Below are 18769 nucleotides of genomic sequence, written 5' to 3'. Positions count from 1 at the left end.
GGGCCCGTCCGGGAATTGAACCCGGGACCTCTCGCACCCAAAGCGAGAATCATACCCCTAGACCAACGAGCCATGGATATGGATGGTGAGCTTTCATTTCGTCCAGAAATTTGAAGGGGATTTGCACATTTTTGGTCACTAGCTTGAGCAACCAATTATTTTTGAGATCAACATCGGCCAAAGGGTCAACAATGGCTGAATTTCGAAAAATTGTCAATTTTTAACCGATCGACTTGAAATTTGAAGACGATTTGCAAATTTGGTCGTTGATTTCAACGACAAATACTTTGAGGTCACCATGGGCCAAAAAGTCAAAATAGGACGAATGATATGGTTGCATGTATGATAAATAAATGGTTGGGTGTATGATAAAGAAGAATTGATTAAAGTTTGGTGAAGATCCAGATCCAGGTGAAAGATTTTTAAAAGTGAATCTTCACCATTGAGTGATGGAGCCAAAAACGATACATAACAGGAAATTTCAAAAAGTTGTGGACGAGTTACCATTGAGTGAATCTTCACCATTGAGTGATCGGGGCAAAACTATACAGAGCAGGATATTTCAAAAAGTTGTGGACAAGTTTTGACAATACGAGGTGGATGAGTTGGGTAAGTGACAAGAACAAGCTGATCAGATTTTGGTTCAGATCCAAATCCAGATTTGACCTATTAGTGGGATACAAAACGTAAACTGTTCAGCCTGGCGGAGGTAACCACACTTTGCCGAGTGCCATTCAAGTTACCTTGTGTATATATTGGCACCTGTTGTGCCCGAGAGAATACATGTGCCAACATTGCTTATGTTATAAACTTTGCTTACATTATAAAGCATGCTTGCATGAGAAGGATTGCTTACATTAGAAGTTGCTTACTTTGAAAAATGTGCTTTCGGTAAAAACTTTTCTTCGAATATAAACGGTACTTACAATATACATTTGCTTACATTACAAATCAGGCTTACATGAGAAACTGTTAACATTAGAACATTTGTTTACAGTAGGAATTGTGCTTACACAGAAAATTTTGCTTACCTTATACACCTTGCTTACAGTCAAAACTTTCCTTTCATTATATACTTTGCTAACATTATAAACTTTTTCGAAACTTTGATTACATTAGAAAAGTTGCTTACATTGGAAAATTTGCTAACATTATAAACTTTACTGACATTATCAAGTTTGCTTGCATTATAAACTTTGCTTGCATTATAAACTTTGCTTGCATGAGTGACGTCACTCACACGAAAATGTTGTGTACACCACAATCATGCTGTTACGGATTCGTCACTTCCGTTGTTGTGGTTCTCATTCACTGTAAACATTTTTGATTCCATGTACTATTATTGTTATCGTATAAGTGAATTGGAGATAACTGTTTTCAAAAGGTAAAAAAAAATTAATGTTTTAAAAAGAAACCGGATCGGGAACCGGACGACGAAGAAGAAGAGGAAAAGGAGGCGAAGCAAGTGAGGTGGACAAGGAGCCGAGCTGCTTTGAGGTCTTGAGCAAACGCTGGCGAATGGGGGTCACGAGTGAAATTTGGGTTTCCTGGGAAAGGGATTCCTGTGACAGAGTTGTTATGGCTGTGACAGATAAACCTGCATGACAGGTTTTGTGGTTGATTCCAAAGAGAATCGTTGGAGTGCCGTTATGCCTCGAGTATGGGCCAGTTGGCCATTTTGCCTCGCGCCCGATTTCGCATCGCTTCAGGCTCTTCACCTTGCTTCAACCATTTCACCGCATCCAGACATTAACCTGGTGTGTGTGTGTAATGAGGATTTTGAGTGGGAATTTGTGGTTCGCCGTAAGGGGAACCGTTGAACGTCCATACCCGAAGGTGTGTTTTCCCAGTCGCCTCTTGAGGGTACCTTTGCCCATCTTTGGCAGTGTGACTGTCAACCGAACGGGATTCTGGTCTCGATACAACATCGTTCTGACGATCACTGGAGCGTGGATCGACTTTGGCTTGAAGCCGGGACAGAGACATTGGGAATGTTCTTTTCGCTCATTTGGAGCACAGTGAGTTATATTGTACGAAACTGATGGTACCATCATAGGAATGATATATTTGTTGTACAATTGATTAATATTGTTTTTGTGCTGTTATTCTTGTGTGACCTTAATACAATACTTGTTTGTTGGTAACAATTGGTGTGGTTTCACCATTGATCGTTGACACACAGAATAACTCATCTTTCTGCCGTGACCCCTCTCGGGGCTCGGAGGTACACCGTGACCGGGGTTTGTGGAGGAGCACGTAACACATGCGTACACGAGAAAATGTGCTGACATGAGAACATTTGCTTCCATTAGAAATTGTGCTTGCATTATAAACCTTGCTTACATTAAAAACTTGACTTCCATTATAAACCATGTGAACATTATAAACTTTTAATAAGATTGCTTACATTACAAACGTGCAAAAATGTGAAATTTGCTTATATTGAGGCTTTTGCTTACCCTAGAGCATTTGCTCACAGTAGCACATTTGCTTACGCACAACTTTTGCTTACATTATAAACCTTGCTTTCATTATAACCCTTGCTTACATTATAAACCTTGCTAACAGTATAAACTTTTTTGAAAGTTTGCTTGCATTAAAAAATCTTGCTTAAATGAATTTTTTTTCTTAAATTTGAACATTTGCTTGCAGTAAAACATTTGCTAAAAAAACAAACTTGCTGACGTTTCAAACCTTGCTTACAGCAGGAACGTAGCTTACATTCAAAACCTCCCATACATGGCAAACTTTGCTTACATGTTAACGTTTGCTTACAGAACAAATCTTGCTTAAACGAGAATGTTTGGAATCTCCCGCGATGAAGCTAACTCCAAGGGCCTTTCACTCACTCACCGCAGGCAGGTTGGTGGTCTTTCCGTCTTCCACCGACTCCTCTCTGGCCTTTCCCCCCGCCCCCCCCACCCAGCTCTCTCTGGGCTCTGTCCCCCAAATATTCCTGCAGGTCGCACAAGATCTGCCTGCAACCCTCTTATGGTTAAACTGCCAAAATCAAGACTTTCTGCTCAGCTTCATTTCTTCATTCCTCTTTTCTCCCGCCTCTGGAACAAACTCCCTCACTCTCTTCAATTCCACTCCACCCTCCAGGTCTTTAAAACAGCTGTTCACCACCATCTCTTATCTTCCCCCATCCAAAACCTTGATCTTTTCTACCCCCGCTAATTTCACCCCAAATCCTACACTTTGTTGAAATACCAACTTCTGTCCTGGAAGTCCTTGGTCTCCTTGTGTTTTATACCTCTCCCCCCAAGCCCTCTCCCTCCCACACTTCTCCCTGCTCTCAAATGTTGTGTTTGTGTGCTTCCCCTTCTCTCCCCATCTTGTCCTCCGCTTCCTCTTTTTGTATATTTTGTTTGTCTGGTTGATTTGTTTGTGAAATAAATGTTAGCTCTTTCACGAGCCTCGATTCAGTATCCCAAAAAAAAAAAAAAAAAAAAAAAAAAAAAACGTTTGCCGACTACACCAGAGCATTTGCTTACATTAGAACATTCACCGACATTAGAAGCCCTGCTTATGCGAAGTGAGTAAGCAAGTTTTTTGCTTACAGGCCAAGCTGTGCTTACGGGAAACATTGCTTACTGTGTGCCGTTTGCTTACCGTGCAAGCCGTGCTTACGGTACAAACTCCACCCTCATAAAACCCGTTGCTTACAGTAGAAGCCTTGCTTACACCAAAAATATTGCATACATTAGGAACCTTGCTTACATCGCAAGTGTGCTTACATTACAAAGCTTGCTTACATTAGAAACGTTTTCGAATCAACGCCTTACATTACGAGCTCGAATTGGGATTATAAAATGTCCCTGTTGATTCAAAAATAATTCAGGGCCCGTCCGGGAATTGAACCCGGGACCTCTCGCACCCGAAGCGAGAATCATACCCCTAGACCAACGAGCCATGGATATGGATGGTGAGCTTTCATTTCGTCCAGAAATTTGAAGGGGATTTGCACATTTTTGGTCACTAGCTTGAGCAACCAATTATTTTTGAGATCAACATCGGCCAAAGGGTCAACAATTGCTGAATTTCGAAAAATTGTCAATTTTTAACCGATCGACTTGAAATTTGAAGACGATTTGCAAATTTGGTCGTTGATTTCAACGACCAATACTTTGAGGTCACCATGGGCCAAAAAGTCAAAATAGGACGAATGATATGGTTGCATGTATGATAAATAAATGGTTGGGTGTATGATAAAGAAGAATTGATTAAAGTTTGGTGAAGATCCAGATCCAGGTGAAAGATTTTTAAAAGTGAATCTTCACCATTGAGTGATGGGGCCAAAAACGATACATAACAGGAAATTTCAAAAAGTTGTGGACAAGTTATGACAATACGAGGTGGATGAGTTGGGTAAGTGACAAGAACAAGCTGATCAGATTTTGGTTCAGATCCAAATCCAGATTTGACCTATTAGTGGGATACAAAACGTAAACTGTTCAGCCTGGCGGAGGTAACCACTCTTTGCCGAGTGCCATTCAAGTTACCTTTTTTTTTTTTTCTTTTTTTTTTTTTTTTTTTTGTATACAAGATCGAGGCTCGTGAAAGAGCGAACATTAATCACACAGAAAGACAAACCGACACATAAAACATATAACATAGGGAGCGGTAGACAAGATGGGGAGAGAGGGGGAAGGACACAAACACAACATTTGAGACCTTGTGTATATATTGGCACCTGTTGTGCCCGAGAGAATACATGTGCCAACATTGCTTATGTTATAAACTTTGCTTACATTATAAAGCATGCTTGCATGAGAAGGATTGCTTACATTAGAAAAGTTGCTTACTTTGAAAAATGTGCTTTCGGTAAAAACTTTTCTTCGAATATAAACGGTACTTACAATACACATTTGCTTACATTACAAATCAGGCTTACATGAGAAACTGTTAACATTAGAACATTTGTTTACAGTAGGAATTGTGCTTACACAGAAAATTGTGCTTACCTTATACACCTTGCTTACAGTCAAAACTTTCCTTTCATTATATACTTTGCTAACATTATAAACTTTTTCGAAACTTTGATTACATTAGAAAAGTTGCTTACATTGGAAAATTTGCTAACATTATAAACTTTACTGACATTATAAAGTTTGCTTGCATTATAAACTTTGCTTGCATTATAAACTTTGCTTGCATGAGTGACGTCACTCACACGAAAATGTTGTGTACACCACAATCATGCTGTTACGGATTCGTCACTTCCGTTGTTGTGGTTCTCATTTACTGTAAACATTTTTGGTTCCATGTACTATTATTGTTATCGTATAAGTGAATTGGAGATAACTGTTTTCAAAAGGTAAAAAAAAATTAATGTTTTAAAAAGAAACCGGAAACCGGATCGGGAACCGGGCGACGAAGAAGAAGAGGAAAAGGAGGCGAAGCAAGTGAGGTGGACAAGGAGCCGCGCTGCTTTGAGGTCTTGAGCAAACGCTGGCGAATGGGGGTCACGAGTGAAATTTGGGTTTCCTGGGAAAGGGATTCCTGTGACAGAGTTGTTATCGCTGTGACAGATAAACCTGCATGACAGGTTTTGTGGTTGATTCCGTAGAGAATCATTGGAGTGCCGTTAGGCCTCGAGTACGGGCCATTTGGCCATTTTGCCTCGCGCCCGATTTCGCATCGCTCCAGGCTCTTCACCTTGCTTCAACCATTTCACCGCATCCAGACATTAACCTGGTGTGTGTGTGTAATGAGGATTTTGAGTGGGAATTTGCGGTTCGCCGTAAGGGGAACCGTTGAACGTCCATACCCGAAGGTATGTTTTCCCAGTCGCCTCTTGAGGGTACCTTTGCCCATCTTTGGCAGTGTGACTGTCAACCGAACGGGATTCTGGTCTCGATACAACATCGTTCTGACGATCACTGGAGCGTGGATCGACTTTGGCTTCAAGCCGGGACAGAGACATTGGGAATGTTCTTTTCGCTCATTTGGAGCACAGTAAGTTTTATTGTACAAAACTGATGGTACCATCATAGGAATGATATATTGTTGTACAATTGATTAATATTGTTTTTGTGCTGTTATTCTTGTGTGACCTTAATACAATACTTGTTTGTTGGTAACAATTGGTGTGGTTTCACCATTGATCTTTGACACACAGAATAACACATCTTTCTGCCGTGACCCCTCTCGGGGCTCGGAGGTACACCGTGACCGGGGTTTGTGGAGGAGCACGTAACACATGCGTACACGAGAAAATGTGCTGACATGAGAACATTTGCTTCCATTAGAAATTGTGCTTGCATTATAAACCTTGCTTACATTAAAAACTTGACTTCCATTATAAACCATGTGAACATTATAAACTTTTAATAAGATTGCTTACATTACAAACGTGCAAAAATGTGAAATTTGCTTATATTGAGGCTTTTGCTTACCCTAGAGCATTTGCTCACAGTAGCACATTTGCTTACGCACAACTTTTGCTTACATTATAAACCTTGCTTTCATTATAACCCTTGCTTACATTATAAACCTTGCTAACAGTATAAACTTTTTTGAAAGTTTGCTTGCATTAAAAAATCTTGCTTAAATGAATTTTTTTTCTTAAATTTGAACATTTGCTTGCAGTAAAACATTTGCTTATACAACAAACTTGCTGACGTTTCAAACCTTGCTTACAGCAGGAACGTAGCTTACATTCAAAACCTCCCATACATGGCAAACTTTGCTTACATGTTAACGTTTGCTTACAGTACAAATCTTGCTTAAACGAGAATGTTTGGAATCTCCCGCGATGAAGCTAACTCCAAGGGCCTTTCACTCACTCACCGCAGGCAGGTTGGTGGTCTTTCCGTCTTCCACCGACTCCTCTCTGGCCTTTCCCCCCGCCCCCCCACCCAGCTCTCTCTGGGCTCTGTCCCCCAAATATTCCTGCAGGTCGCACAAGATCTGCCTGCAACCCTCTTATGGTTAAACTGCCAAAATCAAGACTTTCTGCTCAGCTTCATTTCTTCATTCCTCTTTTCTCCCGCCTCTGGAACAAACTCCCTCACTCTCTTCAATCCCACTCCACCCTCCAGGTCTTTAAAACAGCTGTTCACCACCATCTCTTATCTTCCCCCATCCAAAACCTTGATCTTTTCTACCCCTGCTAATTTCACCCCAAATCCTACACTTTTTTGAAATACCAACTTCTGTCCTGGAAGTCCTTGGTCTCCTTGTGTTTTATACCTCTCCCCCCAAGCCCTCTCCCTCCCACACTTCTCCCTGCTCTCAAATGTTGTGTTTGTGTGCTTCCCCTTCTCTCCCCATCTTGTCTGCCGCTTCCTCTTTTTGTATATTTTGTTTGTCTGGTTGATTTGTTTGTGAAATAAATGTTAGCTCTTTCACGAGCCTCGATTCAGTATCCCCCCCCCCCCCCCCCCCAAAAAAAAAAAAAAAAAAAACAAAAAAAAAAAACGTTTGCCGACGACACCAGAGCATTTGCTTACATTAGAACATTCACCGACATTAGAAGCCCTGCTTATGCGAAGTGAGTAAGCAAGGTTTTTGCTTACAGGCCAAGCTGTGCTTACGGGAAACATTGCTTATGGTGTGCCGTTTGCTTACCGTGCAAGCCGTGCTTACGGTACAAACTCCACCCTCATAAAACCCGTTGCTTACAGTAGAAGCCTTGCTTACGTCAAAAATATTGCATACATTAGGAACCTTGCTTACATCGCAAGTGTGCTTACATTACAAAGCTTGCTTACATTAGAAACGTTTTCGAATCAACGCCTTACATTACGAGCTCGAATTGGGATTATAAAATGTCCCTGTTGATTCAAAAACAATTCAGGGCCCGTCCGGGAATTGAACCCGGGACCTCTCGCACCCAAAGCGAGAATCATACCCCTAGACCAACGAGCCATGGATATGGATGGTGAGCTTTTATTTCGTCCAGAAATTTGAAGGGGATTTGCACATTTTTGGTCACTAGCTTGAGCAACCAATTATTTTTGAGATCAACATCAGCCAAAGGGTCAACAATGGCTGAATTTCGAAAAATTGTCAATTTTTATCCGATTGAATTGAAATTTGAAGACGATTTGCAAATTTGGTCGTTGATTTCAACGACCAATATTTTGAGGTCAACATCGGCCAAAAAGTCAAAATAGGACGAATGATATGGTTGCATGTATGATAAATAAATGGTTGGGTGTTCGATAAAGAAGAATTGATTAAAGTTTGGTGAAGATCCAGATCCAGGTGAAAGATTTTTAAAAGTGAATCTTCACCATTGAGTGATGGGGCCAAAAACGATACATAACAGTAAATTTCAACAAGTTGTGGACGAGTTACCATTGAGTGAATCTTCACCATTGAGTGATCGGGGCAAAACTATACAGAGCAGGATATTTAAAAAAGTTGTGGACGAGTTATGACAATACGAGGTGGATGAGTTGGGTGAGTGACAAGAACAAGCTGCTCAGATTTTGGTTCAGATCCAAATCCAGATTTGACCTATTAGTGGGATACAAAACGTAAACTGTTCAGCCTGGCGGAGGTAACCACTCTTTGCCGAGTGCCATTCAAGTTACCTTGCATATATATTGGCACCCGTTGTGCCCTGGAGAATACATGTGCCAACATTGCTTATGTTATAAACTTTGCTTACATTATAAAGCATGCTTGCAGGAGAAGGATTGCTTACATTAGAAAAGTTGCTTACTTTGAAAAATGTGCTTTCGGTTAAAAAAACTTTACTTCGAATGTAAACGGTACTTACAATATACATTTGCTTACATTACAAATCAGGCTTACATGAGAAACTGTTAACATTGGAACATTTGTTTACAGTAGGAATTGTGCTTACACAGAAAATTGTGCTTACCTTATAAACCTTGCTTCCAGTCAAAACTTTCCTTTCATTATATACTTTGCTAACATTATAAACTTTTTCGAAACTTTGATTACATTAGAAAAGTTGCTTACATTGGAAAATTTGCGAACATTATAAACTTTACTGACATTATAAAGTTTGCTTGCATTATAAACTTTGCTTGCATTATAAATTGGCTTGCATGAGTGACGTCACTCACACGAAAATGTTGTGAACACCACAATCATGCTGTTATGGATTCGTCACTTCCGTTGTTGTGGTTCTCATCCACTGTAAACATTTTTGGTTCCATGTACTATTATTGTTATCATTTAAGTGAATTGGAGATAACTGTTTTCAAAAGGTAAAAAAAATTAATGTTTTAAAAAGAAACCGGAAACCGGATCGGAAACCGGATGACAAAGAAGAAGAGGAAAAGGAGGCGGAGCAAGTGAGGTGGACAAGGAGCCGAGCTGCTTTGAGGTCTTGGGCAAACGCTGGCAAACGGGGGTCACGAGTGAACTTTGGGTTTCCTGGGAAAGGGATTCCTGCGACAGAGTTGTTATCGCTGTGACAGATAAACCTGCATGACAGGTTTTGTGGTTGATTCCGAGGAGAATCGTTGGAGTGCCGTTACGCCTCGAGTACGGGCCAGTTGGCCATTTTGCCTCGTGCCCGATTTCGCATCGCTCCAGGCTCTTCACCTTGCTTCAACCATTTCACCGCATCCAGACGTTAACCTGGTGTGTGTGTGTGTAACGAGGATTTTGAGTGGGCATTTGCGGTTCGCCGTAAGGGGAACCGTTGAACGTCCATACCCGAAGGTGTGTTTTCCCAGTCGCCTCTTGAGGGTACCTTTGCCCATCTTTGGCAGTGTGACTGTCAACCGAACGGGATTCTGGTCTCGATACAACATCGTTCTGACGATCACTGGAGCGTGGATCGACTTTGGCTTGAAGCCGGGACAGAGACATTGGGAATGTTATTTTCGCTCACTTGGAGCACAGTGAGTTATATTGTATGAAACTGATGGCACCATCATAGGAATGATATATTTGTTGTACAATTGATTAATATTGTTTTTGTGTTGTTATTCTTGTGTGACCTTAATACAATACTTGTTTGTTGGTAACAATTGGTGTGGTTTCACCATTGATCTTTGACACACAGAATAACACATCTTTCTGCCGTGACCCCTCTCGGGGCTCGGAGGTACACCGTGACCGGGGTTTGTGGAGGAGCACGTAACACATGCGTACATGAGAAAATATGCTGACATTAGAACATTTGCTTCCATTAGAAATTGCGCTTGCATTATAAACCTTGCTTACATTAAAAACTTGACTTCCATTATAAACCATGTGAACATTATAAACTTTTAATAAAGATTGCTTACATTACAAACGTGCAAAAATGTGAAATTTGCTTCCATTGAGGCTTTTGCTTACCGTACAGCATTTGTTCACAGTAGCACATTTGCTTACGCACAACTTTTGCTTACATTATAAACCTTGCTTTCATTATAACCCTTGCTTACATTATAAACCTTGCTAACAGTATAAACTTTTTTGAAAGTTTGCTTGCATTAAAAATCTTGCTTAAATGAAATGTTTTTCTTAAATTTGAACATTTGCTTACAGTAAAACATTTGCTTATACAACAAACTTGCTGACGTTTCAAACCTTGCTTACAGCAGGAACGTAGCTTACATTCAAAACCTCCCGTACATGGCAAACTTTGCTTACATGTTAACGTTTGCTTAGAGTACAAATCTTGCTTAAACGAGAACGTTTGGAATCTCCCGCGATGAAGCTAACTCCAAGGGCCTTTCACTCACTCACCGCAGGCAGGTTGGTGGTCTTTCCGTCTTCTACCGACTCCTCTCTGGCCTTGCTCCCCCCCCCCCCCCCCCCCCCAGCTCTCTCTGGGCTCTGTCCCGCAAATATTCCTACAGGTCGCACAAGATCTGCCTGCAACCCTCTTCTGGTTAAACTGCCAAAGTCAAGACTTTCTGCTCAGCTTCACTCCTTCATTCCTCTTTTCTCCGCCTCTGGAACAAACTCCCTCACTCTCTTCAATCCCACTCCACCCTCCAGGTCTTTAAAACAGCTGTTCACCACCATCTCTTATCTTCCCCCATCCAAAACCTTGATCTTTTCTACCCCCGCTAATTTCACACCAAACCCTACACTTTTTTGAAATACCAACTTCTGTCCTGGAAGTCCTTGGTCTCCTTGTGTTTTACACCTCTCCCCCCCCCCCCCTCTCCCCCCTCCCTCTCCCCCCTGTTCCCACGCCTCCTCCCCCCAAGCCCTCTCCCTCCCACACTTCTCCCTGCTCTCAAATGTTGTGTTTGTGTGCTTCCCCTTCTCTCCCCATCTTGTCTTCCGTTTCCTCTTGTTATATAATTTGTTTGTCTGGTTGATTTGTTTGTGAAATAAATGTTAGCTCTTTCACGAGCCTCGATTCAGTTTTCAAAAAAAAAAAAAAAAAAAAAAAAACGTTTGCCGACGACACCAGAGCATTTGCTTACATGAGAACATTCACCGACATTAGAAGCCCTGCTTATGCGAAGTGAGTAAGCAAGGTTTTTTGCGTACAGACCAAGCTGTGCTTATGGGAAACATTGCTTACTGTGTGCCGTTTGCTTACAGTGCAAGCTGTGCTTACGGTACAAACTCCACCCTCATAAAACCTGTTGCTTACAGTAGAAGCCTTGCTTACATCAAAAATATTGCATACATTAGGAACCTTGCTTACATCGCAAGTGTGCTTACATTACAAACTTTTTCGAATCAACGCCTTACATTACGAGCTCGAATTGGGATTATAAAATGTCCCTGTTGATTCAAAAATAATTCAGGGCCCGTCCGGGAATTGAACCCGGGACCTCTCGCACCCAAAGCGAGAATCATACCCCTAGACCAACGAGCCATGGATATGGATGGTGAGCTTTCATTTCGTCCAGAAATTTGAAGGGGATTTGCACATTTTTGGTCACTAGCTTGAGCAACCAATTATTTTTGAGATCAACATCGGCCAAAGGGTCAACAATGGCTGAATTTCGAAAAATTGTCAATTTTTAACCGATCGACTTGAAATTTGAAGACGATTTGCAAATTTGGTCGTTGATTTCAACGACCAATACTTTGAGGTCACCATGGGCCAAAAAGTCAAAATAGGACGAATGATATGGTTGCATGTATGATAAATAAATGGTTGGGTGTATGATAAAGAAGAATTGATTAAAGTTTGGTGAAGATCCAGATCCAGGTGAAAGATTTTTAAAAGTGAATCTTCACCATTGAGTGATGGGGCCAAAAACGATACATAACAGGAAATTTCAAAAAGTTGTGGACGAGTTACCATTGAGTGAATCTTCACCATTGAGTGATCGGGGCAAAACTATACAGAGCAGGATATTTCAAAAAGTTGTGGACAAGTTTTGACAATACGAGGTGGATGAGTTGGGTAAGTGACAAGAACAAGCTGATCAGATTTTGGTTCAGATCCAAATCCAGATTTGACCTATTAGTGGGATACAAAACGTAAACTGTTCAGCCTGGCGGAGGTAACCACACTTTGCCGAGTGCCATTCAAGTTACCTTGTGTATATATTGGCACCTGTTGTGCCCGAGAGAATACATGTGCCAACATTGCTTATGTTATAAACTTTGCTTACATTATAAAGCATGCTTGCATGAGAAGGATTGCTTACATTAGAAGTTGCTTACTTTGAAAAATGTGCTTTCGGTAAAAACTTTTCTTCGAATATAAACGGTACTTACAATATACATTTGCTTACATTACAAATCAGGCTTACATGAGAAACTGTTAACATTAGAACATTTGTTTACAGTAGGAATTGTGCTTACACAGAAAATTTTGCTTACCTTATACACCTTGCTTACAGTCAAAACTTTCCTTTCATTATATACTTTGCTAACATTATAAACTTTTTCGAAACTTTGATTACATTAGAAAAGTTGCTTACATTGGAAAATTTGCTAACATTATAAACTTTACTGACATTATCAAGTTTGCTTGCATTATAAACTTTGCTTGCATTATAAACTTTGCTTGCATGAGTGACGTCACTCACACGAAAATGTTGTGTACACCACAATCATGCTGTTACGGATTCGTCACTTCCGTTGTTGTGGTTCTCATTCACTGTAAACATTTTTGATTCCATGTACTATTATTGTTATCGTATAAGTGAATTGGAGATAGCTGTTTTCAAAAGGTAAAAAAAAATTAATGTTTTAAAAAGAAACCGGATCGGGAACCGGACGACGAAGAAGAAGAGGAAAAGGAGGCGAAGCAAGTGAGGTGGACAAGGAGCCGAGCTGCTTTGAGGTCTTGAGCAAACGCTGGCGAATGGGGGTCACGAGTGAAATTTGGGTTTCCTGGGAAAGGGATTCCTGTGACAGAGTTGTTATGGCTGTGACAGATAAACCTGCATGACAGGTTTTGTGGTTGATTCCGAAGAGAATCGTTGGAGTGCCGTTATGCCTCGAGTACGGGCCAGTTGGCCATTTTGCCTCGCGCCCGATTTCGCATCGCTCCAGGCTCTTCACCTTGCTTCAACCATTTCACCGCATCCAGACATTAACCTGGTGTGTGTGTGTAATGAGGATTTTGAGTGGGAATTTGTGGTTCGCCGTAAGGGGAACCGTTGAACGTCCATACCCGAAGGTGTGTTTTCCCAGTCGCCTCTTGAGGGTACCTTTGCCCATCTTTGGCAGTGTGACTGTCAACCGAACGGGATTCTGGTCTCGATACAACATCGTTCTGACGATCACTGGAGCGTGGATCGACTTTGGCTTGAAGCCGGGACAGAGACATTGGGAATGTTCTTTTCGCTCATTTGGAGCACAGTGAGTTATATTGTACGAAACTGATGGTACCATCATAGGAATGATATATTTGTTGTACAATTGATTAATATTGTTTTTGTGCTGTTATTCTTGTGTGACCTTAATACAATACTTGTTTGTTGGTAACAATTGGTGTGGTTTCACCATTGATCGTTGACACACAGAATAACTCATCTTTCTGCCGTGACCCCTCTCGGGGCTCGGAGGTACACCGTGACCGGGGTTTGTGGAGGAGCACGTAACACATGCGTACACGAGAAAATGTGCTGACATGAGAACATTTGCTTCCATTAGAAATTGTGCTTGCATTATAAACCTTGCTTACATTAAAAACTTGACTTCCATTATAAACCATGTGAACATTATAAACTTTTAATAAGATTGCTTACATTACAAACGTGCAAAAATGTGAAATTTGCTTATATTGAGGCTTTTGCTTACCCTAGAGCATTTGCTCACAGTAGCACATTTGCTTACGCACAACTTTTGCTTACATTATAAACCTTGCTTTCATTATAACCCTTGCTTACATTATAAACCTTGCTAACAGTATAAACTTTTTTGAAAGTTTGCTTGCATTAAAAAATCTTGCTTAAATGAATTTTTTTTCTTAAATTTGAACATTTGCTTGCAGTAAAACATTTGCTAAAAAAACAAACTTGCTGACGTTTCAAACCTTGCTTACAGCAGGAACGTAGCTTACATTCAAAACCTCCCATACATGGCAAACTTTGCTTACATGTTAACGTTTGCTTACAGAACAAATCTTGCTTAAACGAGAATGTTTGGAATCTCCCGCGATGAAGCTAACTCCAAGGGCCTTTCACTCACTCACCGCAGGCAGGTTGGTGGTCTTTCCGTCTTCCACCGACTCCTCTCTGGCCTTTCCCCCCGCCCCCCCCACCCAGCTCTCTCTGGGCTCTGTCCCCCAAATATTCCTGCAGGTCGCACAAGATCTGCCTGCAACCCTCTTATGGTTAAACTGCCAAAATCAAGACTTTCTGCTCAGCTTCATTTCTTCATTCCTCTTTTCTCCCGCCTCTGGAACAAACTCCCTCACTCTCTTCAATTCCACTCCACCCTCCAGGTCTTTAAAACAGCTGTTCACCACCATCTCTTATCTTCCCCCATCCAAAACCTTGATCTTTTCTACCCCCGCTAATTTCACCCCAAATCCTACACTTTGTTGAAATACCAACTTCTGTCCTGGAAGTCCTTGGTCTCCTTGTGTTTTATACCTCTCCCCCCAAGCCCTCTCCCTCCCACACTTCTCCCTGCTCTCAAATGTTGTGTTTGTGTGCTTCCCCTTCTCTCCCCATCTTGTCCTCCGCTTCCTCTTTTTGTATATTTTGTTTGTCTGGTTGATTTGTTTGTGAAATAAATGTTAGCTCTTTCACGAGCCTCGATTCAGTATCCCAAAAAAAAACAAAAAAAAACAAAAAAAAACGTTTGCCGACTACACCAGAGCATTTGCTTACATTAGAACATTCACCGACATTAGAAGCCCTGCTTATGCGAAGTGAGTAAGCAAGTTTTTTGCTTACAGGCCAAGCTGTGCTTACGGGAAACATTGCTTACTGTGTGCCGTTTGCTTACCGTGCAAGCCGTGCTTACGGTACAAACTCCACCCTCATAAAACCCGTTGCTTACAGTAGAAGCCTTGCTTACACCAAAAATATTGCATACATTAGGAACCTTGCTTACATCGCAAGTGTGCTTACATTACAAAGCTTGCTTACATTAGAAACGTTTTCGAATCAACGCCTTACATTACGAGCTCGAATTGGGATTATAAAATGTCCCTGTTGATTCAAAAATAATTCAGGGCCCGTCCGGGAATTGAACCCGGGACCTCTCGCACCCGAAGCGAGAATCATACCCCTAGACCAACGAGCCATGGATATGGATGGTGAGCTTTCATTTCGTCCAGAAATTTGAAGGGGATTTGCACATTTTTGGTCACGAGCTTGAGCAACCAATTATTTTTGAGATCAACATCGGCCAAAGGGTCAACAATGGCTGAATTTCGAAAAATTGTCAATTTTTAACCGATCGACTTGAAATTTGAAGACGATTTGCAAATTTGGTCGTTGATTTCAACGACCAATACTTTGAGGTCACCATGGGCCAAAAAGTCAAAATAGGACGAATGATATGGTTGCATGTATGATAAATAAATGGTTGGGTGTATGATAAAGAAGAATTGATTAAAGTTTGGTGAAGATCCAGATCCAGGTGAAAGATTTTTAAAAGTGAATCTTCACCATTGAGTGATGGGGCCAAAAACGATACATAACAGGAAATTTCAAAAAGTTGTGGACGAGTTACCATTGAGTGAATCTTCACCATTGAGTGATCGGGGCAAAACTATACAAAGCAGGATATTTCAAAAAGTTGTGGACAAGTTATGACAATACGAGGTGGATGAGTTGGGTAAGTGACAAGAACAAGCTGATCAGATTTTGGTTCAGATCCAAATCCAGATTTGACCTATTAGTGGGATACAAAACGTAAACTGTTCAGCCTGGCGGAGGTAACCACTCTTTGCCGAGTGCCATTCAAGTTACCTTGTGTATATATTGGCACCTGTTGTGCCCGAGAGAATACATGTGCCAACATTGCTTATGTTATAAACTTTGCTTACATTATAAAGCATGCTTGCATGAGAAGGATTGCTTACATTAGAAAAGTTGCTTACTTTGAAAAATGTGCTTTCGGTAAAAACTTTTCTTCGAATATAAACGGTACTTACAATACACATTTGCTTACATTACAAATCAGGCTTACATGAGAAACTGTTAACATTAGAACATTTGTTTACAGTAGGAATTGTGCTTACACAGAAAATTGTGCTTACCTTATACACCTTGCTTACAGTCAAAACTTTCCTTTCATTATATACTTTGCTAACATTATAAACTTTTTCGAAACTTTGATTACATTAGAAAAGTTGCTTACATTGGAAAATTTGCTAACATTATAAACTTTACTGACATTATAAAGTTTGCTTGCATTATAAACTTTGCTTGAATTATAAACTTTGCTTGCATGAGTGACGTCACTCACACGAAAATGTTGTGTACACCACAATCATGCTGTTACGGATTCGTCACTTCCGTTGTTGTGGTTCTCATTTACTGTAAACATTTTTGGTTCCATGTACTATTATTATTGTTATCGTATAAGTGAATTGGAGATAACTGTTTTCAAAAGGTAAAAAAAAATTAATGTTTTAAAAAGAAACCGGAAACCGGATCGGGAACCGGGCGACGAAGAAGAAGAGGAAAAGGAGGCGAAGCAAGTGAGGTGGACAAGGAGCCGCGCTGCTTTGAGGTCTTGAGCAAACGCTGGCGAATGGGGGTCACGAGTGAAATTTGGGTTTCCTGGGAAAGGGATTCCTGTGACAGAGTTGTTATCGCTGTGACAGATAAACCTGCATGGCAGGTTTTGTGGTTGATTCCGTAGAGAATCATTGGAGTGCCGTTATGCCTCGAGTACGGGCCAGTTGGCCATTTTGCCTCGCGCCCGATTTCGCATCGCTCCAGGCTCTTCACCTTGCTTCAACCATTTCACCGCATCCAGACGTTAACCTGGTGTGTGTGTGTGTAACGAGGATTTTGAGTGGGCATTTGCGGTTCGCCGTAAGGGGAACCGTTGAACGTCCATACCCGAAGGTGTGTTTTCCCAGTCGCCTCTTGAGGGTACCTTTGCCCATCTTTGGCAGTGTGACTGTCAACCGAACGGGATTCTGGTCTCGATACAACATCGTTCTGACGATCACTGGAGCGTGGATCGACTTTGGCTTGAAGCCGGGACAGAGACATTGGGAATGTTATTTTCGCTCACTTGGAGCACAGTGAGTTATATTGTATGAAACTGATGGCACCATCATAGGAATGATAAATTTGTTGTACAATTGATTAATATTGTTTTTGTGTTGTTATTCTTGTGTGACCTTAATACAATACTTGTTTGTTGGTAACAATTGGTGTGGTTTCACCATTGATCTTTGACACACAGAATAACACATCTTTCTGCCATGACTCCTCTCGGGGCTCGGAGGTACACCGTGACCTGGGTTTGGGGTGGAGCACGTAACACATGCGTACATGAGAAAATATGCTGACATTAGAACATTTGCTTCCATTAGAAATTGCGCTTGCATTATAAACCTTGCTTACATTAAAAACTTGACTTCCATTACAAACCATGTGAACATTATAAACTTTTAATAAAGATTGCTTACATTACAAACGTGCAAAAATGTGAAATTTGCTTCCATTGAGGCTTTTGCTTACCGTACAGCATTTGTTCACAGTAGCACATTTGCTTACGCACAACTTTTGCTTACATTATAAACCTTGCTTTCATTATAACCCTTGCTTACATTATAAACCTTGCTAACAGTATAAACTTTTTTGAAAGTTTGCTTGCATTAAAAATCTTGCTTAAATGAATTTTTTTTCTTAAATTTGAACATTTGCTTACAGTAAAACATTTGCTTATACAACAAACTTGCTGACGTTTCAAACCTTGCTTACAGCAGGAACGTAGCTTACATTCAAAACCTCCCGTACATGGCAAACTTTGCTTACATGTTAACGTTTGCTTAGAGTACAAATCTTGCTTAAACGAGAACGTTTGGAATCTCCCGCGATGAAGCTAACTCCAAGGGCCTTTCACTCACGCACCGCAGGCAGGTTGGTGGTCTTTCCGTCTTCTACCGACTCCTCTCTGGCCTTGCTCCCCCCCCCCCCCCCCCCCAGCTCTCTCTGGGCTCTGTCCCGCAAATATTCCTACAGGTCGCACAAGATCTGCCTGCAACCCTCTTCTGGTTAAACTGCCAAAGTCAAGACTTTCTGCTCAGCTTCACTCCTTCATTCCTCTTTTCTCCGCCTCTGGAACAAACTCCCTCACTCTCTTCAATCCCACTCCACCCTCCAGGTCTTTAAAACAGCTGTTCACCACCATCTCTTATCTTCCCCCATCCAAAACCTTGATCTTTTCTACCCCCGCTAATTTCACACCAAACCCTACACTTTTTTGAAATACCAACTTCTGT

General features: G+C 41.1%; 5 non-coding genes across 5 annotated transcripts; all 5 read right to left on the bottom strand.

Annotated features, from left to right (window-relative positions):
• Positions 1-72, bottom strand: TRNAP-UGG (transfer RNA proline (anticodon UGG)). Its single transcript has one exon. It is a non-coding gene; the product is annotated as a tRNA-Pro (tRNA).
• A 3771-nt stretch (positions 73-3843) lies between these two features.
• On the bottom strand, positions 3844-3915 carry TRNAP-CGG (transfer RNA proline (anticodon CGG)). The gene has a single exon. It is a non-coding gene; the product is annotated as a tRNA-Pro (tRNA).
• A 3888-nt stretch (positions 3916-7803) lies between these two features.
• TRNAP-UGG (transfer RNA proline (anticodon UGG)) lies at positions 7804-7875 on the bottom strand. Its single transcript has one exon. It is a non-coding gene; the product is annotated as a tRNA-Pro (tRNA).
• Positions 7876-11689: 3814 nt separating this feature from the next.
• TRNAP-CGG (transfer RNA proline (anticodon CGG)) lies at positions 11690-11761 on the bottom strand. Its single transcript has one exon. It is a non-coding gene; the product is annotated as a tRNA-Pro (tRNA).
• Positions 11762-15531: 3770 nt separating this feature from the next.
• TRNAP-CGG (transfer RNA proline (anticodon CGG)) lies at positions 15532-15603 on the bottom strand. Its single transcript has one exon. It is a non-coding gene; the product is annotated as a tRNA-Pro (tRNA).
• Between the last annotated feature and the right edge of the window lie 3166 nt (positions 15604-18769).

The sequence above is a fragment of the Myxine glutinosa genome, unplaced genomic scaffold, assembly GCF_964187855.1.
Source record: "Myxine glutinosa unplaced genomic scaffold, kmMyxGlut1.1 SCAFFOLD_662, whole genome shotgun sequence".
Lineage (NCBI taxonomy): Eukaryota > Metazoa > Chordata > Myxini > Myxiniformes > Myxinidae > Myxine > Myxine glutinosa.
Note: the sequence above shows the minus strand (reverse complement) of the source record. Positions and strands in the feature narration are given on the sequence as shown.